This window comes from Herpailurus yagouaroundi, unplaced genomic scaffold (assembly GCF_014898765.1).
Source record: "Herpailurus yagouaroundi ecotype Mexico unplaced genomic scaffold, PumYag 28, whole genome shotgun sequence".
Lineage (NCBI taxonomy): Eukaryota > Metazoa > Chordata > Mammalia > Carnivora > Felidae > Herpailurus > Herpailurus yagouaroundi.
In genome coordinates, this window is record NW_024412376.1 from 159,433,268 (window position 1) to 159,456,970 (window position 23,703).

The following is a 23,703-nucleotide window of genomic DNA, read 5'->3' on the forward strand; positions in this document are numbered from 1 at the left end:
TTCTCCTAAAAATGGGTTTGGGGGCTTCCTTAATTCTTTTCTTATTTGGTATCAATTAGCTAGAATTCTCTGCTCATTTAGTTTTTTAAAGTTTATTTATCTTGGGAGAGACAGAGAGAGAGAGAGAGAGAGAGAGAGAGAGGAATGAGCAGGGGCGGGGCAGAGAGAGATGGGGGAGGGGGCAAAGTATCCAAAGCAGGCTCTGCACTGACAGCAGAGGGCCGACTGAACTCATGAACCGTGGGATCACGACCTGAGCTGAAGTCACACTCATAAGTGACTGAGCCACCCAGGTGCCCCTCTCTGCTCATTTTAACAGGGGAGAGTTTTCCCAAGTAAACCCAAATCCCCACCATGCCCTTTTATCTCCCTGATGGAAGCTGAGGGTCAGATGCCTTTTATTATACGCGTGTACCCTCGTTTTCTCTGTAAGTAGAGAAATACTACTCTCTTGGAAATGGAGGTAAAGGCTGTGTTTCAAGGAAACATGGAGCAGGCATCTTGACTCTCTTACGCTTGGCCAGCATCATCGGGTGCGCTGGGATTTGCATGCCGGCCAGAGAGAAGACATGGGGAAGGAGACTGCAGGCAGAACTGATCAAGGGAAAGGTCTCGGCACCCAGGATTCCAACCAGAAGTGGAATCTCCTTTAGGAGAGAATCTCTAAGGAGAGTCTCCCTTAAATAGGAAGTCGCCACAGAGTTGAAAGGTCTCTGAGGTGGATATAATTAGACGGCTGGATATGAGGAGGAGTCCTTTCTGGTTGCTGGGCAGCATGGCATGCACACTAGCAAAGAGGTTGGGAAGCGTAGAGCATGTCTAATATGCCTGTGGCAAGACGTGTCCTTACTGCAGCTGTGGGGGGTCTCGAGAGGGGATCTCACAACAGACAGAGGGAAGAGAAGCAAGGGGCATTGGAAGGGATTCGGGCTCACTGGATTGGAAGAATGTTAAACAGGCTCAGGTTCACCCCTTCTGATCCCTAAAACTTGGCCACATTTGATCACGTTAAGGAGCAATGACCATCAGGTAGCCCCAAACAGGTGGGGAGAGGGGCACAAAGACTTAGCCAAGAAAGGGTCTGTACTCAGGGTGCGGCGGACATATTGTTTGCACCCTTCTCATGGCTGAGGGACCGTGGTGACATGAATTCAGTGCTCTTGGGCCAGTCAGGCGTTTGGACTTGGGTGTCAAGGACTAGGATCACGGGCTCTTCCCAATTGAGCCTGTCTTTGTGAAATTGTTCACTTTCCCCTGAAGGAGTTAACATGACACTGTGACCAGGGCAATTAAAATGTCATTTAGACCCTTGGAGAATAATATGGCTCCAGATTTTAAAGGGCCTCAAATAAGACCGCGTGGGCCCTTTAGAGAGTGAGATACCATTGTTATTAGTGTGAAAGGAGGGGGGGGGGTGGTGAGGGAGCATGGGGTCATGGTCTGAGCCAGGGAAGATAAATCTCCCTGTGCTGAGCAGAGGCCTGGCCATCTCCTTGTGATGTGGACTTTATATACAGGCTCTGACTTAACGATTCCTTAAACTGTTCCCATTTTAGCCACCAGTGCCCGTGAAGGCAGATCTGTGCAATCTCATATTCCAGGAAGTAAATGTAATGTCACAGGCCAATGAAATTGACTAGTCTGACAGGAACACACAAATAACCAGGACGTAAGGCTGCACCCCACATCCCCCTGCCGTGTTTATTTAGGAGTGGAGGTCCATTAAGTGCTCTGTGATGGCCTCCTGATAACACACCCACCTTTGCGGGGCGGCTGGGGTTGGATGTCTGCCCTTACATGTGACAGCTGACATTTTTGGATACACTTAAAGATGGCCTTGTCCACCACAGCGCAGAGGACAGAAACCACACATCTTAAAGTTACAGCCTTTCTCACTCATGCTTAGGAACAAGTGGTTCTTTTCAGGGCTTTCCGTTTATGTTGAGGGTCTCTTTTCTCTGTGAGAATATTGTAAAACCTGTCACTAGAGATTGGGGCTCCATTGCTGGAGGGAACAACATTTCAGCAAATGTTTATGGGATGCACAAGGAAAATAATGCTGAGATGTGTGTGCCTGAACAACAGTGTAAATTTTGAGGGACACGGAGGTGAGGCAGAGACCCCGAATTTTTTACCGTCTTCAACTTGGCATGTCAGGAGTCACGTCTCTGAAAGTCTGGAGACCAAAGTGCAGCTTTCAAGGCCACAGCCCACCTGCTAAGTCATATTTCTGTTAGTTCCTCGCAAACGCCCTTGGGCTCTCCCTGCCTGAACTTCACCTCTGTCTTGTCCATTGCTCCTTCCCCCACCAACGCTGCTAAAATGACCCATCTTTGATCTTTATATCTTCATTGATTGGTTGATTGATTCACCTAATATTAACCGAGTGCCTGGGACCGACTGCCCTGGTTTTAAGGATCCTGCAAGAAATAATTCAGAAACCCCCCTGTTCTTGTGGAGTTCACATTCCGGGTAGGGTGAGGGGAGAGACAGATAACAAATAGGTAAATCAATGAATAAAGACGCTAATTTCTGAGTCACCTGGGTGGTTTAGTCAGTTAAGCATCAGCCTCTTGATTTAAGCTCAGGTCATGATCTCACAGATATGAGATCGAGCTCCACGTTGGGCTCTGTGCTGGGAATGGGGTCTGCTTGGGAATCCGCTCTTTCTCCCTTTCCCTCTGCCCGTCCCCCACTGTTGGTCTGATGCTGGCTCTCGCTCTCTCTCCAAAAAAAAAAAAAAAAAAAAGGATGCTGATTTCTGAGAGTAATAAATACCACAAAGAGAGGGAAACAGAGCGAAGGGAAAGAGTAAAGGTGAAGGGGGGCTTGATTTAAGTTGGGTGGTCCAGGAAGCCTCACTTAGGAAGAAGCCCAGGTGAGGACGGTGGGGGGCAGCCATGTGGCTCACAGGGTGATGCTCCATTCGCTGTGTGGGGGGGTCGCCTCCCCCTCCCAAGGACAGGATCTCGTCTGCGTTGGTTGACAACACCAGGAGGCGGGAGGTGCCGGAAGGATGTGAGCCAAATGGGGGAGCCAGAGATCAGTCAAAGAACTAGGGAGGGCCCAGGGCCTTCAGGGCCCTGAAGGTCATGGTTTAGGGACTGGATTCAAGGTAGGAGGGGGAGCCAGCAGAGGGTGTAGGCAGTGTGTGATGGGCTGGGATGTGCATTAGATCAGTGTTGAATCTCTCGTCTCTTTCGTGCCAGTTCAGAGGTCGCCTGTCTGTGAACCATTTGCGGCAGCAGGGACCCTAGGCTCACAGCATGACTGTGGACTGACGAAGGGCGTCCACCTTCCTGTCCACTGCCTCTGTGCACGGTGAGGACAGGAGTTGTGCCCAGGGTAGGCCATGCTCCTCCACAGCGTTTTGCACACAGTGCCTCCTCAATAAACGTCTACTGCATTGACCTTAATTATAAGCTCCTGGAGGTTAATAACGTTTGGCCAATTTATTTTGTAAAATTCCAAAGGGCCCTTAAGAAAAGTTCTTTGATGGTGGATTGGGCTCTTGAAACAGTGGTCTTAATGGATCGTCACCCAGATGGCTCCCACCTCGTTGGAGGGGTAATTAGGGTGAACTCGACCAAAAGAATTTATTCAAATGACTTCCCTTGGTCAATTAGGTTCCTGCAGATGATTTTAGAATGTTTCTTAAACGTGTCCGTGTTCAGGCAATGAAACCAAGATTAAAAGCCCAGACTCCTTGTTGCAGGTTCCAGAAAAAATGTGCATTTTAACGGCTGCTCCCCTAACTTCAAAATTAAACATATTACATTCTTGGGAGTACGATTTCAGCTTCTTTACGTTTATGACACAAATGGAACCATTCGCCCTCACTTCAGTCCATAAAGGCAAGACTCATTAGAAGGAGGAAATTTCCTTTATCATTAATGGGCCACACTCACATGATAAACCCAGCTCCGCTTCTCCCACCCCCTTTCCCGAAACTTCGATTCTCGTTTCAAGCCGTTCCCACATAGACTATTTATCTTCCACATTTCCCCAACTCTCAATGGCACCATTATATCCTTTATTTGGAATCATAAAACTTTGAGAATAAAAAAGAAGCAAATTAATCCTCCCAGGGGAGTGAAGGAAGACGGATCCTGCCAGCTTTTAACTTGTAGGATTGGACTGGCCTGGAAACACAGTTTTCTTTTTCAACAGCTTCGCCGGTGGGGGGAAATGAATGGTTATGACAGAGAATCCTGAAATAAAATGCAGAATTATGCAAACGCGTTAAAAACTGACAGCTTGAAATAAAAACTGTTGAAAACCCGAGGAATAAACAATGCGGGCTGGAAGGGGAACATTTTGAAGCTACGAATGGGTCACTCTGCTTTTATTATTCACAGCGGAAAAATAACCTCGATCATGATGTGAAAACCACAATTTCCTTTATTTGTGGATCATGCCAGATTAAAAAGCATTCAGGGGAGAAGTGGGGCTGGGAGAACTGAATGCCGTCCGAAGAGGCAGGAGCTCAGTGTCCAGAACCCTGTCGCGGACGCTGGCTCACTGGGTCCCGTTGCATAAGTCCCTTCACCTCCTGATGACTCCCTTCCCATCATCAGGCTGGAATTAAGGATTCGGCCTTTCCTCTGGGGCCTGAGATGTGGCTCTCCTAACTGCCAGTTGGATGACGTGCTTTGCCATTGCGATTTGCTCTAAGGAGTCTCAAGGTTGTGAAAACAAGCGATAAAAGTCAGTTAACAGGGCGGCTGCCACCAGAACGGCCAGTGAGAAAACCTGTAGCGCAGAATGCCTGAGAGTGAATCTCCAGGTTTGGGGTTCTGGAAACAGATTCTGTGGCTAGTGAAGCCTTTATGATTTGATTTGATTTTTATTACTCTTTCAGTTGGGAGCTAGCATCCCTGGATAATGGATGAATATTGTGCTCTCCTAGAGTAAAATGAAAATCATCGAGTTGAGAAACAATACACAAGCAGAATATGACGGCTTAAGAGGATTTTGGAGGTCATCTGGTCCAGCACTTTCATTTTGCAGAGGAGGAACTTGCCGATGCAAAAAGTTTAAACGACCTATTCAGGCTCGTGGATCCACAGATCCACAGGGCCACAGAGCCACAGGGCCAGTTGCCGCTGGCTTTGAAACCTGATTTTGACGGTGGCTTAGTGAATTCAGTAGTTTGAACGGAGGCTGGCGATACCAGAAGTTTCTGCATCGCGGTGAATTTGATGGTGGGCCAGAAGGGACCCAGAGGCAATCCTGGGTAATGTCCTTTATTATGAAAGAAGTCTTCTGAAGCTAAAGGAGGCAGGCACCTTTTCGAAAAATGATGTGGGCGTAGCTGTTAATTACAATGTTTAAATTGGGTCATTTCTGCTTAGTTTATGTTTTCCTTCCTTCCCTCCCTCTTTCTCTTTTTGTCTTTGTGTCTTTTTTCTTAAAAAAAATTTTTTTTTCTTTTTAATTTGAAGAGATGTTCTGGAGAAAAACTAGGTAAATATGAAATGAATCTAGGCCTTGGTTACCTAGTGTGGAGAGAAAAACCCAGAAAGTGGAGGTGGGGGCCGGTTCACATGGTAGAGAGGAAAATCTCCTGTGATTTACTCTGACTTGCTAATTTTCAGAAGGAAATTAATAAAATTGATTCCAGCAAAAACTCTAAGTGGACAAATAGAAGAAAAACAGATCGAGAATTGTGGATATTTAGGGCAGAGAGAAAGTTCTTAGAGAAATCTTTCCCTCAGGGAGAAATAAATATTTAGGAGAAATCACTAACTCTAAGGGTCGTTAAAGCAAAGATCACTCATAGGATGGAAAGCAAACCCTCCCACCAACTATTAATTCCAATTCCTAGACTCGGTGGCAGTAACATGATTAGTTATTGTGGGTTCTGGAAGAAAGCGGGACCCTTGGCAATAAAGCCCTGGAAATATGTATTTTTAAGTACTATAAAAGATGTGGAAAGCAACTTTACTTTTCATCCCGGGGACTAGAAATAATACACCTGCAAGGACAGATGAATGGCATAATGTTGGCATTCAATGGGGCATTAAACATTTTGCGCCACGTTTATGGGGTTTTCCTGTCATTAATTCTAGGTAAAATAAACTTTTAAAAAATGTTTTTGTTGTGTTTTTGGATAGCATTTATTTTTCACCAACTTGCTTTTCTTTGCCATTTTTTTTTTTTTTCTGCTGGGTTTTTGTGTCTATTATGTTTTTTTGTGTCCGCTGTGCCCTTGGCTGATTTCCTCACTGGCCTCCCTGTGCTATGGGGCCTTTCTTTTTCCTTCCCCTGCCCCTTTGGCGTCCCCTCTTTCAGTCCTGCTGCACGTGTTCGGACCCATGTCAAGGTCGGATGTGGTCAGTTCTGCTGGCTGCAGTCACTGTGGTTTGCCTGTGGCACCCTGGGATTGGCAAGGCCTTGGGCACACTGTCCAGGAGCTGCAGAGATGGGGGCCACCCGAAACTCTCCGATACCAGGGTGCCCATTCTCGAATTGAGTGGGATGGCAAGGCCTTGCTTTTCTTCCTGGTTCTACTTCTGCCCTTCCTCCTTCATTTTGTCTGCTTCCTTAAAGCAGTTCTCTTCCCTGTTAGCAGTACGCATGCCTTCCCTTTTCAACTTGGTCAGTTGCAAATCAGGGAAAAAGGAGTGGGTGTCAGGATGCCTGGGTCCTTCATCCCGGCTCTGACACTCACACAGCACCTGTGGGACACTAGGCAAGCCACCGAACCCTCTGATTTCAGTTTCCTGAGAACTTTGGGTTCAGATAAATGTGTCATCTCCTGAGACCTATCATGTAGTAATTCTCCTCTGGGGCTCCAGGTGTGATGGGGAAGGAGGGCAAGAAACGAATCGAGCAGAACACACTGTCTTGATGAAGAGGAATGGAACACTTGAAGGGGTAAAATTTGACTTGAGGAAGTAAGCCTGGCAGCTTACAAAGTGTGGTGCAAGGACTAGTCTCTGGAAGCCCTTGGAGCTCTTATGAAAATTGATTTAATTGACTCACCAAATAATTATGGCAAGCTGACTATGTGTCAGGCTCTGTTTTGGGTGCTTGGCACATAGCAGGGGACAGACAAGGGCGGGTACCTGCTGTCATGGAGCTTAAGCTTGGTTAGTGTTTCAGGTGGTTATATGTGCTAGGAAGAGTCTAGCCTGCTAAGACAAGGGTGAGAGGCTGCTGTTTCATACAAGGTAGTCAGGGAGGCCTCCTGGAAAAGGCAGCACCAGAGCAGAGACCAGAATGAAGTAATGGGGGGAGCCATGTGGATGTCTACGGAAAGAGTGTTCCAGGCGGGAAAGCAGCTAGTGCAAACACCTGGAGGTAGGAGGTATGTTTGAGGAACGGCAAAGGAAGCCAGTGTGGCTGATGCGGGGTGGGAGGGTGAGGGTTCCTGGGTTCTACCATTAAGTCCATCACTGTATCCATAGGCTTGGAGTTGGGTTACAGTCGGATGCTAAGCAGGTTCCCCAAGGATTTCTTATGCCCATTCCACATGTGACCCTAAGACTTGCCTGATGGCAAGGTGACAGGTGAGGGATCTTCTTATTCTGGATCCTGAGTCCTTTAGGTCAATCAATGAGCATTCTTATTGGAGACCATGATATTGAGAGTCTGTGTCAGTCTCTCTGGAACTTTGTTTTGGTAGCTTGGGGACAATCTTTCCCTTGGCTCTGGAGAATTCACCAGCCCCCCCTTTGGATGATCCTTGGGTGCCTGTCACTGTGAACTCTGAGCCATTTCTTGGGTTTAGGTCTCTTCTTGCTACATCTCCCATTTTTGGTAGAAGTATCTTGTGGTTGTAATTCAGAGTTTATCCTATTCAGAGGATATTCTATCCTAAAGAAGTAGGACCATGAAGACAGGTTCCCTCCTGACGCCTAGAGAGGACTCTCAGCCTGGATGCAAGGAATGCCCAACGAGTAATTTAGACACTTAAATCCATTGGGAAATGTGAGTCAAAAATTTTTAACTGAATTGATCCAATCTAGTAGATAGCCTTTGCTGGCTTCAGACGGTGGGTTCCCAGTAGAGAATTAAATTGAACAGCTTTGTGACTTATCCTACTTTGCCAAGGACTTTGAGTGTATGGAAGTTTATCTCGTATCTTTACAAGACCCTTCCCTGACTCAGCCAAAGAGTCTCTTTTAGTCCCGGGCCCCAAGTAGCCAGACCTTGGGGAAAAGTATATTTGTCACACTAAGAACCTTAAGAATCAGAATTTTATAGACCCCTCATTAGCTGGTTAAAAATAGGGCCAGCCAACTGCCTTCACAGGGAGAAACTTCTGGAAAAGAGATGTCCACTTTCATCTGAGTGGTCTGGTTCTCATGGACCCCCATGATAGCGGCCAGACTGCTCGGTGAACAAACAAATGTCTCATGGGTCCTCATGCAGAAAATGTTTCCCAGATGCACCAGCCAGCCCTCTCCTCACTGAGCTTGCTTTTGCAGCTGTGATGTCAGGTCTGGGCTTTGATTCACCAGGCTTCTCAGCCAGAAATCCCACCTCTCTGCTTCTCCCCAGAGAGAAAACCCCACTGTCCCACTCGGGCCCAAACCTTGCTTCCATGCAGATGCCACAGAACAGGAGATGTCCTTTCTCTGCCTCTTCTGAAGCTTTAAACCACTCCTTGGCTGCCCCTACCATTTCCAATCACCACCCTTTTCTTCCCTTATCTCCCCATTTTGGGCAGAAGTATCTTGTTGTAATTCAGAGTTTATCCCACAGGGCCCCCCATCAGAACTTTTTTTGTAGTCTCTGGGTTCGATGAAGCCAGATCTTTTTCATTTGGGTATCCCCAGTGCTATCATGGTGGCACATTGGGTGGCGTGTGACCATCACGTACTTATGGCCAGAGTGAGTATAGTTAGCTGAATGAGTTCAGGTCTAGCAAAGACACTATGCTCAGCATAGGATTTATACTATGTCCTAAAGGACCAGTACAAATGAATAAAAATGCAATCAGAATACCAAGAGGCACACTAGACAGGGATAGATGAGATCATTCACACAGATAGAGTAGTAAACAATGTTTGGCTTCACTAGTTCTGAAAGAGCAAAAGGATCATGCCCTTGACTGATGACCTGGGACGTATCTGCATTTCTGGCAGCAGTGAAGGTGTACGTTTTTGCACACCACTGCACGCTGATAAATGTGTATTTTGGGTCATAAAACATTCATATGCTTTGACATAATAGTCTTGCTCTTGGAAATTGATTATAAGGAAATGATCCAAAATAAGGGCAAAAAACTAATGTTTTTTCAGAGCCCTGTTCCTTATAATTTAAAAACAAGGTTGCAAATGCCATATTCAATAATAAGGGTTAAATAAAACCTGTTACATTCTGTGGCACACTCTACAACCAACTTAAACAGCACTTACAGAGATTTAGTACAGGTTGAGCTACAGTTTAAAGATAACATCTAATGATAAAGCAGAATATTTTCATAATTCAGTAGACATACTGACTAGGAGAAGGAAGGCTGAGTTGGAACAAAAAGAACTGGAATTCAGGTTGGAGGGCATTTACTTAGCTTGTATTTTATCTCTCCTGATCCTTGGATTCTTCGTCTACAAAATGGACACACAGCTTTTTACCTTTTAGGATGAGATATAATGTGTGCAAAATCCAGGGTCTGAGCATAAAGGGCATGCTCAATAAATGTAGATATTATTATTATTTGAGCAAAGTTTGCTTCACCTATGACCTAAATCAAGAAGCCAAGACTCTGACAAATAGTTAAGGATGAATGGGGAAAAATGGGCTTTCATATTTTTCCCTATTGAAGTGGGAATATTAGGAGGGACAGATTACTGAGAAGATAAGGCAAGATTTTGATGTAGAGATGGAGTGGGGAGAACATAGTAGGAGGATGGGAAGACAAAGATGGGGAAGGGAGGTGAGAACCAATATGGGTTATGGGGAAGGGCAGAGGCTGTACTGATTAGTAGAGAGGATCATTTATGTTAGGGAGTGGTGGATAAATGATGTGGAAAAGATTCGGGAAGTCTTTGACAGCATCCATTTTTGACAGAAAGTATTTCAGGTGAAGGTGAATATTTGAATGGTAAGGTAAGGTTTGGTGGGAAGACTGAAGCTTCTACAGCACATTACTGATGAAATGGAAGGAGTTAACAAGTTCAGATTTCATTCTCTGTCTTCCTTCCTATCCTAGCACCCTGTCAGGACATGATCCAAGAGTAGACATTTACATGTTAGTATGCATTTACGTCTACTTGTTGCTATTTTCAACAATCCATCAAAAATTCACTGAAGAATTCTTCAAAGTATTTGCTCTTTAAATCTTATTTTTTAATGTTTATTTATTTTTGAGAGAGAAAGAGAGAGAGAGAGAGAGAGCAGGAAAGAGGCAGAGAGAGAGAGAGGGATACACTGAATCCGAAGCAGGCTCCAGGCTCCAGGCTCTCAGCACAGAGCTGGACATGGGGCTCGAACTCATGAACTGTGAGATCATGACCTGAGCCAAAGTGGATGCTTAACCAGCAAAACCACCCAGGCACCCCTAAATCTTATTCTTTGTTATAGAATGAAAGACACTATTCCATGTAACAGGAATTCTACTCAGTGGGACTATGAAGAGAGGCACATGTTAGTGCTGACATTGAATATGTAAGTTGTTAATAACTCCATTTCCATATAATGCCACCTCTACCATAAAGTCATTACTTTGCTTATTTGCTCATTAATTTATTCAATTTTTTATCTATCCATCCATCCATCCATCCATCCACTTATTTAGCAATCTTTCATTAAGCACGTATCTTGTGCAGGCAGAATGCAGGCATTGGGATTATAAAAGGAAATACGACATAGTGACAGTCCTTGTGGATCATGGAAGATTATGCTTGAACAAAAGTCCTCTTCAACTTTGCTCCTGAGCATGCCGAACTCTTTCACATCTTTGTGCTCTTATGAACCTGCTATGTATATATATTCTCAGTCTGGAACATTCCTCTTCAGTCTCTCACTGTTGTAATACTCCTTCCCAATTTCATTTTTATGCCGGTTTCTCTCTGAAGCCTTCCTGGTTCTCCCCAGGTAGAGCAAGCCATTGTCTCATTTGTGTCCAAGAGAACTTTAGAGATGCCGTTGGCCAACGTGAGAACTGTAAAGTAGCAGACATCCAAGTGAAGTGGAAAGATTGTGTGATTCTGAGAGGGATGGAGTTGACCATGAATCCTGGCTCCAACCCTCACATCCCCTCATGAACTGCTTGGCCTGGATCTGGTTACCCACCATCTCTAAATTCCTGCCTTTCTCACATTCTCACTGTTTGCCTTATTTGCCAACGATTACCCTTCACTGAGCGGTTGTGGGGATAAATGATGTATTATGACGTATTGTGAGGAGATGATCCTGGACCTCGTACATAGTAAGTGCTCAATATTTGCTCACTCGTGTCCTCTTATTGCCACCCTTGGTGGCAGTGCCTCGAAGTCAGGTTACTTATCTATGCATCTCCCCCAACATCCAGAGAATTCTTGCTTCTCGGAAGCAATGCAGCATGGTAGCTAAGAGCAGGGACTCTGGTGAGAAACTCCCTGGAATAGCCTAATGCTAACACATGCTAGCTGTGTGGCCATAGGCGAAATTACTTGAGCTCTCTGTGACTCGGTTTTCATACCTGTCAAATGGAGATAAAACTAGTACCCACCTCCTAGGGACGTTGTAAAGTTGACATAAGGGTCTGATCATGGTAAGCCCTCATTAAGGTTGGCTATTATTAGTAGGTGCTCAAGAACTGTTTATTGAAAGGCCAATGAATAGATTGTTGTGTGTGATAGTCTCAGGAAGTCTGGCTAACGTGAGGGTGTTTATCTGGTTCAGAATGCCTGTTTCTTGACGTACATATAATTAGTTTCTATTGCTAGGTTATTATTAGGTTGAGAGGAATTACTTTCCTATGATGGGCAATGTCCTGAAATGCTGAAGGTTAAATTCTACCAATGCATCTAACATCCACATTGAAATTATTTTGTTGGTTTTAGTAATATGGATGAGTTCTAAGGTGAGTAGTTGGTCAAAAGTAGAGGTTTTCCTGTAAAGAAGTGACCAGAAATATCTGAGCCGTGGTTTCTGAGAATGTTTGGAAATATTCCCTTCAAGCCTTAAACCTCCCATCTGAAAAGAATCCATGTTGCTGGCTTTTTTGAAGGGGAAATTCAACAAGACTATAAAACCTGGGAGGAAAGAGGCGTGTCTTAGTCTTTGTATCTCCTATTCAGCGTCCAGAACGGTCCTGGGTCTGTGACATTGCCCACAAAACACCTGTAAGTTAATGATAAAAAAAAAAAAAAAAAAAAAAAAAGTGAAGCTATTTTTCTTCCCAACCTAGAGCTCACCCTCAGAAATTTCCATGTGATCACTACCCTTCCCCCAGGAAAGCATTAGTGTTGGTTTAGATATTTATTTATTTCTAATTATGAGATGTAAGAGATTTGTGGCAATATCATTTTCTGTCAAAAGGATTGGCTTGGGGAGACCGGTGGTTGGGTGTCCCTTCTGCCTTCTGTTGGCTGAGTGACCCTAGCCACGTCTTTGACTACTCTGAGCTTATACTTCTCCATCTGAATGGGAAGCAGTTGGACATGAATGGTGAGAGCAACAAGGATAACACTTTGCCAACCATGTGAGGACACTGTGCTAAGTGCTTTAGAATTCCCTGCACTTGATTTCCGTGGCAATCCCAAACAGGAGCTACTTTTTACCCTCCTCGTGTTACAGGTAAGGAATCTGAGCTTGGGAGAGTGGAGTCATTTGCCAGAAGTGTAAATAGCAGGCTCAGGAATTGAGCCTGGGCTTGTTGCTATGTCACAAATCTCTGAATAATCGTGGATTTGTGACAAAGAGCGCTAACATGAATGGGGTTTTTCACGAAGGATCAAGAGGTGACTTTGCCAGTATATTAAAAAGTACTTCCGCCCCTCCCTCCCTCACTCCTTCCTTCCCTACCTCTCCTAACCCCCTGACATTTGTTCCTCAATCAAATCTCTGGCCCCACCTTCCAGAGTGGTAGGACTCCGCTTACCCTTCCTCTGTGGCACTCTGTACTTCTCTTATGATGGCTTGTCATAATTGCTGTTAAATAATTATTCACTTGGTTATTAAAGTCTGTCTCTGGCTAAAATAAACATTGCTAGTGACCTGGGCTGCTTCTACATGGTCAACCTGAATCCAGAGTTTACCTAGCTGAGTAAACAAGGCCTATGAGAAATGTTTGTTCAAAGGATGAAGGAATGAGCACCTACTATGTGTCCCACAGTGGGGGAGGCCAGAATAATCAAAGACAGATGGATGGTGGAGCCATGGTGAGATGTCTACTCAACGCCATGCCCGTCTTTCTAATTATATCCTTCCTCAAGTGGGCTGTAGTAAGCTGGCGAGTGTTCTCCATTGGACGCCAAATGACCACCCTTCAGAAGTGTTCTCAAAGATCCATGCTGAATTGGATGGGAGGTTTGTCTTGATGATGATTAAGGTTCCTTGTCATGTGAACATGTGTCCATTACTTCATTGGTTCCTTCATTTATTCATTCATTCAGTCACTCTGCTAAGCAATTTTTATTGCCACAAACATTTACTGAGCACCTTGCTAGTTGCTGGTGACATAATGGTGAAAAAAGCTTATCCTCTAGTAGAAAAAAAAAATGTTAGCTGCCATTCCTAAGTACTTCCACGAGTCAGATAGTATCTCTGTATTATCTCTGGTCTTCGCTATGACTCTGTAACTTATCAGAACCATGTTGCAAAGGCAGAAACAGGTAGGGAGATTAAGTGGCCTGGCTAAGGCCACACAACTAGGTGGTGGCAGAGCGAAGACACCAACTCAGGACTGAAAAGATTCTAGAACTCTATTCTGTGAGAGAAAAGAAAGTGTGGCTGCAGAGCGGGCAGCAGTTCTGTGAAATTTTGAGCCTTATTAAGGCAACACGTTCAGCTACTGGTGCAACATTTGCTCTTTAATGCTCTGCACTCAGGAACAGAACCCTAATTCTCAACTTAGGGAGGTTACCACCTAGAAGGGACAGATGTGAGCAGCTACATAATTAGGAGGTTGTAAAGAGAACTACCATTGGGATGCGTCCCTCAGATGGCTCCACTGGGGATGTCACATGGACATAGTCTGAAAGGAAACAAGGGTCTACTGATGCGTAGAAGTTTCGGAGAGAGAGCTTTCCAAGGAAACATCTCACATATAAGCCTTTTATTTATTTATTTTTATTTCAAAGGGGAAGGGGTTGTATGTTTGCTACTTCTAGAGGGTGTAGTGACAGCCCATATATCCTACCTCATCCCCCCCCTTGGTGCCAATATCGAATGATGATATTCCCTCTGGCTACAAATAAAGATTTCTTTAGAGGGCAGTAAAATAACATTTCGACAATTGTTTCCCGTGAAGATTGAAAACAGAACAAAATTAGCCAGCCATGAGAGGATCTTTTTCACTTCTGAAGCCTAAATACTGCTGTGTGACAGCTGAGCCTGAGCTGAGTGTTGGGAGCTGAGTTCTAGGCCTAGCATTTGCTACCTGTTTGACCTTGCCCATGTTCCACAACCTCTCTGTGCCTTTGTTCCCGGGCGGACCAGGTCAGAGGGTTTCAGCTACTTTCTGAGAAGCTACAGAGACTCTGGGCATGCCCTGGGGAACAATGTGAGATCCCAAGAGGATGTCAAGGTGTAGAAGATCTGAGACCCCACTCCCGCTTCAAGCCCAGCAGTTCTGCCCTTATTTGCTTTCTTCATTGCAGATTTTACTGGAACAAAGCTTCCCCTCCTTTGAAAAAGCTGCCCTGGGCTCCAGTCACTGCAGTCCCCCCAAGGCCCCTTCCACAAGGGTCCTGGCTGCCAAGGAACGTCTGGCTAAGGTCTTTGAGTGGCCCTGGGTGCCTCAGTTACTTTGGAGACACACTAGCCTGCTCACAAAGGACTGACAACTGGGACCTGGCTTCGGGGCAGGAATCCTGGTGCCATCAGTGTGGGATGCGGGCTGGAGCCACAGGGCCTCGCAGAGAGTGCGACTTACAGAGGAAATTTAGCAAGTCATTAAGGAAGCGCCTGGCGACTGGGAGCAGTTCAAGAAGGAAAGCCAGAGTCAGCTTATTTGCATGGCTGATGGTTGAAACCGGATCCTACCTGTTCTTCTACTGGGGGCTCCAAGCCAGCCCTGCAGTAGACTGTTGCATCTTAAAAGCTTCTCCATCCCTGTGCACCCAACGCTGCTGGGACAGCTGTAAGTCTGGTGGGCCAGAGACTGAGGGCAGCAAATGAAAAGGGATGGAATCAAAGAAAGTTGTCCACTGTGGCTTTCCCCTGGGACAGGAGAAGCCTGCGAAGTGCTGTTTTGAAGTGGTATTCTCATACCAGGTGAAGATCAGGGTTTGGGCTGTGTGACTCCAGGCAAATTACTTAGCCCTTCTGAGTCTCAGACTCTTCCTCTGTAAAATGAGAATGATAATTATAAAGACGTCACAAGACCCTTGTCGGCTTTCCATGGTAGAATACCTGTATAGCTCTTGGCATGGAGGCTGCTATGTAGAAAAGTAGTTACTCGTCATTGATTATTGGTTCTCTGGAACATCATTATTTGCAGTTCACTGCCATTCAGATAGTGATAAAATAAAGCTAATGGATAAGATGCCATTGGCCTTCATGCCCAGGGGTTAATAGGTTATGTGTGGGTATGCACATGTATCGGTGCATACAAGATATGCTTGCGTATTGCACAGAAATCATGTGAGTGTATATATCTCAATTTGGGACCTACGATGCTGTGTCTATTCTAACCATGCCTTTCAGATATTAACACACGCAGCCCTGACTAATGTCAGGTTCTGCTTGTTTCTTTAAGGAATACTCACTGAGGGTCTCCACACCAGGTGAGGCATTCTTCTGGAAGCTGAGGATGTACATGGGACTCCTAACTCAGTGGAGTTTACTACAACAACTGGATACACACCCATTCATTCAGTGTCTATTTTGTGCCTGGCATTGCTCAAGATGATGTTTGAGATGTAAAAATGTAGTTTCTTACCCTCAAGAAACTTACATCCCACCCGGAGGAGGTGCAATTGTGGCAGCAAGTTACGCCCCTACCTTCAGCTCCTCAGGGGGAAGAGTGCCCTCCTCCCTCAGGCTCCTGTGCTCGGCATTTCTCTGACCCCTCAGTGCCCCCACAAGTGGTCCTTCCCGGAGAAAAAGGCCACTTCCAAGGAGGTTTGAGAGCTGTAAGGTCAGAAATACCAAAAGGCAGTCACTTGCATACCAATGAATTTAATTTGTGAGTTCAGTTCATTTATTGAATTAAACAGCAAAGTCAGTTTTGTAGGCAGCATGTGGATGTGTCTTGTTTTTTACCCATTCAGTCACCCTGTGTCTTTTGATTGGAGACACATTACCATTTGTCATTTTTTCAAGTTTATTTGTTTTGAGAGAGACAGAGACAGCACGAGCAGGGGAGGGGCAGAGAGAGAAAGGGTCCGAGAGAATCCCAAGCAGGCTCCCTGCTGTCAGCATGGAGCATGACGTGGGGCTCAAACCCACCAACTGTGAGAGCGTGACTTGAGCAGAAACCAATAGGCAGACACTTATCCCACTAGCCACCCAAGTGCCCTCTTTATTTATTTTGAGAAAGAGAGAATACGAGCAGGAGTGGGGCAGAGAGAAAGGGAGAGAGAATCTTAAGCAGGCTCCGTGCTGCCAGTAGCCGTACTGATGTGGGGCTCCATCCATCCATCTATCCATCCAGCATGACGTGGGGCTCAAACTCACAAACCGAGAGATTATGACCTGAACCGAAGTCAAGAGTTGGACACTTAACCTGACTGAGCCACCCAGGCGCCCCATAGCCCATTAACATTTAAAGTATTCATTGATAGGTTTGTACTTATGGCCATTTTATTACTTGTTTTCCAGTTGTTTTGTAGTTTTTCTCTGTTCCTTTCTTCTTTTGTTCTCTTCCCTGGTGGTTTGATGACTTTCTTTACTGTTATGCCTGGATTCCTTTCTCTTTTGTGTGTGTATCGATTATAGGTTTTTGATTTGTAGTTACCAACAGGTTCACATATAACATCTTATGTGTATATTAAGTCCATATTAAGTTGATTGAAGAGATCCACTTCCGAGCTAAAGACACATGTGGACAGAAAACAAAGAGATGGAAAGACATCATGCAAATAGATATGAAAAGAAAGCTGGAGTGTCAATACTTATATGAGACAAAATAGACTTTAAAACAAAGCCTGTAGCAAGAGACAATGAAGAAAACTGCATAATGATAAAGGGAACAATCCAGTAGGAGGATATAACAAATGTAAATATCTATGCACCTAACATGGAGACACCTAAATACATAAAGCAACTAGTGACAGACATAAAGGAAGAAAATTACAGTAATACAATAATAGTAGGGAACTTTAACTCCCCACTTATATCAATGGACTAATCATCTAGACAGAAAGCCAACAAGGAAACAGTGGCTTTAAATAATGTATTAGACCAAATGGACTTAACAGACATATTCAGAACATTCCATCCGAAAGCAGCACCATCCACATTCTTTTCAAGTGCACATGGAACATTCTCCAGGATAGATCACATAGTAGGCCACAAAACAAGTCTTAATAAATTCAAGAAGATTGAAGTCATAGCATGTGCCTTTTCTATCCATGAGAGTATGCAACTAGAAATGAATTGTAAGAAAAATATCTGGAAAGGACACAAGTACGTGGAAGTTAAGTAGCACGCTCCTAAACAATGAATGGGTCAACCAAGAAATCAAAGAGGAAAATACAAAATACATGGAAACAAATGAAAATGAAAAGAGTGTTCCAAAATCTTTGGGATGCAGCAAAAGCCATTCTAAGAGGGAAGTTTATAGTGAACAGGCCTACCTCAAGAAATGAGAAAAGTCTCAAGTAAACAACCTAACCTTACACATGAAGGAACTAGATAGAAAGAGAGGAACAAAGACAAAAGCCAGTAGAAGGAAGGAAATCACAAAGATTAGAGCAGAAATCAATGCAATAGTGGCTAAAAAAAAACAAAAACAAAAAAAACCAAAAAAAAAACAAAACCCCCCAAAAAACCAAACAAAACAGAATTGAAAGGAATAATAAAAGCAGGAACTGGTTCTTTGACAAGAGAAACAAAATTGATAAACCTGCAGCCACATTCATCAAGAAAAAAAGAGCGAGGACTCAAAACACAAAGTCAATGTGGACAATTCCTTTAGTCACCCATGTGTCTTATCTGACTTTGTCTCCTGTTCCATGAGATGGAAATGACTATCCTCATCTTGTAGTTGAGGCATCTGAGGTTCACTGGTTTTCTGTCACTCGCCGTAGGCACAGAGCTTCCTGGCAGGGCAGAGGGTCGAGGCAGGGGCACAGTGACAGCCGTGAGGGGTTTCTAGGAGCCTGGTCTCACTTGGAGAAAATGATACTCCCTGACCGATTGTATTCTTGTTTTCCCTGCTTCTATCTGAAGCCAGAGTGTTGAATCTCTTCCGAGTCATTGCTCGTTGGTGGCCAATAACCTTTCCTCTGGTGAGTGTTTCCCAGTTTCGGTCACCTCTCTCCCCAGCTGCCTTCTCGGCTGTGGCTCAATAGATCATGTCTCTCCCCGCCTCATATGTTGAGATAGAGCCTTTCTATCCCAGTGTGTCTATTTTTTATTTTCCAAAAGTCCCATGTGCTAGAATTTTAATACTGGAGTCTGTTTCCTGGTTGGGTCTTGTCTCTGTTAGCCAATGATATCATGTTTCTTTTAAACACATGGCTGGTGGTTTCATTCTCTGCCACATTTGGATGCTGTTTATGGCTTCTGTGAGGGAAAGGTTAATTTCCCATTTTGGTGTCTGATTTTCTTCTTTCAATACACAAACAGCTGACTAGGTTTTAGTTGGAGTCAGAGATCTTTGTGTTGACCTGAATCTCTTAGAACCTTCGAATGGTGCTCAACAGTGCTTGACCAATAATGTAGCAAGCATGCTTTGTGGTGATTGCTTATATTTATTTTGGCTTTCAAGTCCTGTTGTGTCTACTGCTGTAAAAGTCTATCCTGTTTGCTCTCTTCTCCCCATTCCCACTACACCCTTCCCCATTTAGGCATCTGTTCCTCTCTCTTGGGCAACCACAGTGCCCTTATAAATGGTGTTTTTGCGGCAATTCTTTGCCTGTGTCCCTCTCACCCACTTCTGCTGGGTCAGTCTTCCAGAAGCACGGCTCTGATCCTATCACATCTCTGCTCAAAAACCACCCATGATTTCACATTCCTTACAACATAAGTCCACACTCCTTCCATAGATGAGTTCTGAAAGCTCTAAGTTCGATCTTGAAGTTTCTATGAGATTTTATAAGACTCTAAGCCAAGCAGAATGGCTGGGACCCTCCGTCAAGTCCTCTAAAAATAACTTTCCTGAACTGGTAGCTCCTGCCTGTCCTCATGTTGTTGTAGTATTTTCTCTGCCTAGAATCTCTCCTTTTCCCACATTTCTGTACATCCTGAATGTCCTTCAAGGCTCAGATCAACCCCATTGCCTCCAGCAACATCCCCATCTTCTGCAAGCCACCCTCCTATCTCTTGATTTCCTTCTTGTTTGAATTCCCAGTCTAGTGACTGCAGTGATGTTCACCAGCTAAATGGATTCTAATCCTTTCACACACAAGCCACAAAATCTTCCCGCGTCTGTCCAGTGAGTCCAGCTGTCAAAGATGAATTCAGATTATATATATGCTGGCTGGTTTATACCTAAAATTGACACTTAAACGTTCCCCACTAGACACTCATGTTCAGACAGCAGTGAAAGACTGTGGTTGGTGATGCAGGTGACTGAGAAGAGTTTTATTTCCTATGGCCTGAGCCTGATCAAAGGAGGCCTGTGCATTCACATGTGGATCAGATCCTCACATGTCTTCACCAACTTTTCTCCCAAACTGTGGCTCCTCCCAGTGTCCAGGGTTATACAGTCTACTCTCTACCACATGGGCTGAACAAGGCATTTGTAAACATGATTTTGACTCTATTGATGCATCTTATGATTCATTGGTAGCCTCTTTGGCCCTTTCCCATGAGGGTCTTTGCCATAGACTCACACCGCTTCACTCATGGCTCAAGTTGGCATCTGTCTGCATATTCCTCGACTTCCCAGGCACTGCCAGTACCCTGAAGGTCTCCTGTCTTCACATGTGTGAGCCATCCAACTCTGTTCTTTCTGCCCCTTATTATTCTGACTTCTGGTGGCTTCCCCTCCAAGCCATTTCATTCACTCATTCTTGTGGCTACACACCCTGGACTTTGTCACTTTCTGGAACCGTTCCGCCTCAGAAGTCATAAAATTCACACCTCTCACTCTCTGACCACAACTTTTCTCTCCTTCCAATTCCCTCACTTGTTCTCAGCTTTCTGGTTCTCCAACTCACTGGCCTCCTCTTCTTTGTCCTACATGGTCTGCTGCTCTGTCTTTACTCTCATCCCTATTTACACAAATTCCACAGTTATCACTTCAACAACTCCTTGAACTTGAATGTCATTGTTCTACTGTCTTTTGGTCACACACAGATCACAAACTATTCCTGAAGGATTATCAGTTCCAGCCTGCAGATCAAGGTCACTGTAAATTCATGCAAATGGACTTCTCGATCGATGCCTCCAGTGCTCAGTTCCCAGCTACTACATATTGCTTTGCTTTTCAGGTTTCTTGCCTGTTCTCCAGGAGATGTTTCAAATATTCTCCTCTTTTTTTCAAACCTAAACCTCTACCTGCACTCTCGTGCTCAGCACGAACAAAAGCGATGACCAGAGACCTCTTGTCATTTTCCATCATGAAACCTGTAAACCAGCACGCACGCAGCCTTTCTTTCCTCGTTAAAGTCTCCTCATTCAGCCTTTCTGGCTTTTCTCAGGACCTTTCTGTTACACTTATTCCTTCCTTGATGGTTTCTGCAACATCTCCTTTTTCTCAACGATACTTCCTATCAGGTTTTAAACCTATTTCTTTCCCAACATTAAAAAAGAAAACAAATCCTTCTTTAACCCTATGGCCCCCCCTCTACCAGCCACCCCAGCCGCTTCTTCCAAAGGCATGGAAGCTCCTTGGCTTGAGGAATGGAAGAAGTTTCCTATGGATTGAACATTTGACACTGGGGTCCTGGGAGGTGGGAGATGAGGTTGGAGCTTGATGCTTCATAAACATCGATTAAACTGAGTTGAACAAATGTAAGTTTATTGGATGACAACATGTTGTTTAATAAATATGCCAAGGGTTTAGTAGTTACACAGAACTATGACACAGAACCCTTGCCTTCAAGGAACCTATGATCTAGCTGGAGAAAGATGTTAGCAAAACTTGAAGAGGCAGCAGTAGAGGGTAGATGCTAACCGCACTGGTTCAGTCTTCAAGGTATGTCCTAAATCTGATCCCTTCTTACTATCTCTACCTCACTATGATGTTTTAACTCAGTAGGACTTCTTTCCTGGATTGTTTCATTAGTTTCCTTTTTTTTTTTTAAGGTTTATTTATTTATTTCTGAGAAAGAGAGAGAGAGAGAGAGAGAGAGAGAGAGAGAGAGAGAGAAAAGAGAGAGAAAATGGGAGGGGTAGAGATAGAGGAGAGAGAATCCCAAACAGGCTCCACACTGCCAGTGCAGAGCCCAATGGGGTCTTGAACCCACTCACTGTGAGATCATGGCCTGAGACAAAGTCGGATGTTTTATGACAGAGTCACCCACGCACCTGTATTTCATTAGTTTCCTAATTGACTTCCCTGTTGATATTCTTCCTTCACGTTGGCCAGTTCTTATAGCTGAAGTTTGCCTTTTAAAATGTATGACATCCTGTCTCTCTTCAGCAATAAATCATCCCCCTGGATGCCAATCTTTGTTACAGTTCAAGTCAAATCTTCACTATAATCTGTGTCTACCACCAACCCTGACATCATCATCCATGGGCCTCTAAATTGCTCACTGGGCTCCAGCCACACAGACCCCCCTGCCATTTCTTAATTTCAAGTGGACTTCTACCCAGAGACTTTGTATTTACTACCATTTGTTCATGGCAGGCAACGTCCCCAAATATTGCCTTGGCTACTCCTTCACTTCTTTGAGGTTTCTGTTTCAATGTCACTTTATTAAAGAGTCCTATCCTGATCACACTGTGTGTAAAATGGCACCCTGGCCTTCTTAATTCCCTCTCTCCTCACCCTCTTTTATTTTTCTTCTAGCACTTAGCACTATAATTGTTTTTGCATTCATATATTTTCTGTGTCTTCCTATGAGAATGTAAACTCCATGAGGGCAGGGTCTTGGATCAGTTTGTTCTTTAATGCATCTCCAGGTTCTTGCACATAATGATTACTCAACAAATAATGAGCACATGAATAATGAATGATGAAAAAGAACCCTGTCCCATCCTACTGCACGTGTTCATTCATAAATTCAATGTACATTCAGTAAATATCTACGTATTAGAAGCAGATGCTTAAAGATGGTACATCTACTAATACATCTTACTATCATCTTTGAGGGGCTGGTGCCATGTGGTAAACCAGCTCCAAGATGATCTCAGTGTTTCAGTGACAACGAAGGCAGACCAAGATGATCCAGACACCTCCGGTTCAAAATCCATGGCTTGTCTTCGTTCCAGACCCCAAATCCCAGGGCTGGTTAAAAGCTCAAGTAGAGATGACCCTTGAACAACACAGGGGTTAAATATGCCGACCTCTGCATAGTTGAAAATCCATGTATAACTCTTGCCTCCCCCCAATTTTACCAGTAGCGTACCATTGACCAGAAGCCTTACCAGTAACATAAACAGTTGATTAACACATAGTTTGTATGCGTTAAATGTGTATTATATACCCTGTTCTTATAATAAAGTAAGCTAAAGAAAAGAAAATGTTACTAAGAAAATCACCAGGAAGAAAAAATACATTCACTGTATTTATTAAAAAATAATCCATGTATGAGTGGACCCACGCGGTTCAACCCATGTTGTTTAAGGGTCAGCTGCACTTCGGAGCCACAGGTTGTGATGTGAGCAGGCATTCACATCTTCCTTTTCTGCTTGGTGGGAAACAGCATTGCCAGCCTCCAGAGGCTGGAAAGGACATGCAAACAATCTAGACCTATCCTCATTTTATAAATGGAGAAACTGAGACCCGACGAGGAATCACTTGCCTTTGATCAGAGGGTGAGCTGGCTGCAGAATGCAGCAGGAATCACTGGGTCCTGCTTCCTGGATTGGAGATCTTTCTGCTCTGCCACATTGCCTCTCTTCACCACCCCTTCCTTTAATGCTCTCCTCACAATGTCCTCCTTTTCTTCTTGACAGTCAGAACTTTGTTAGGGAGCTGGGCAATGTGTGCTATGAAAAGCAACTTTATAGCTCTGTGCTGTTATGATCATATTTGGGGGCGGGGTGGCAAGAGCAGGCGGGAAGGAGCCAAACAGACTGGTCTGCATGACTGCTCTGTGTTTTAATAGGATCCCCGCTGGTCACACCCTCTCCCGGACTCCCTCACCCTGAGGGCCACATCGCGGTCACCAAGCAGTCAGGGAAATGAAAACAGTAATCTTAGAGCCCAGAGTGGAGCTGAAGGCAAGACCCCCACCCGAGGCTCATGCTCAGACAAGGCAGCAAAGGAAAGGAAAAAAGCAAGAGCGAGAACAGCAGGGACCCTCCTAAAGGAGAGATGGAGAA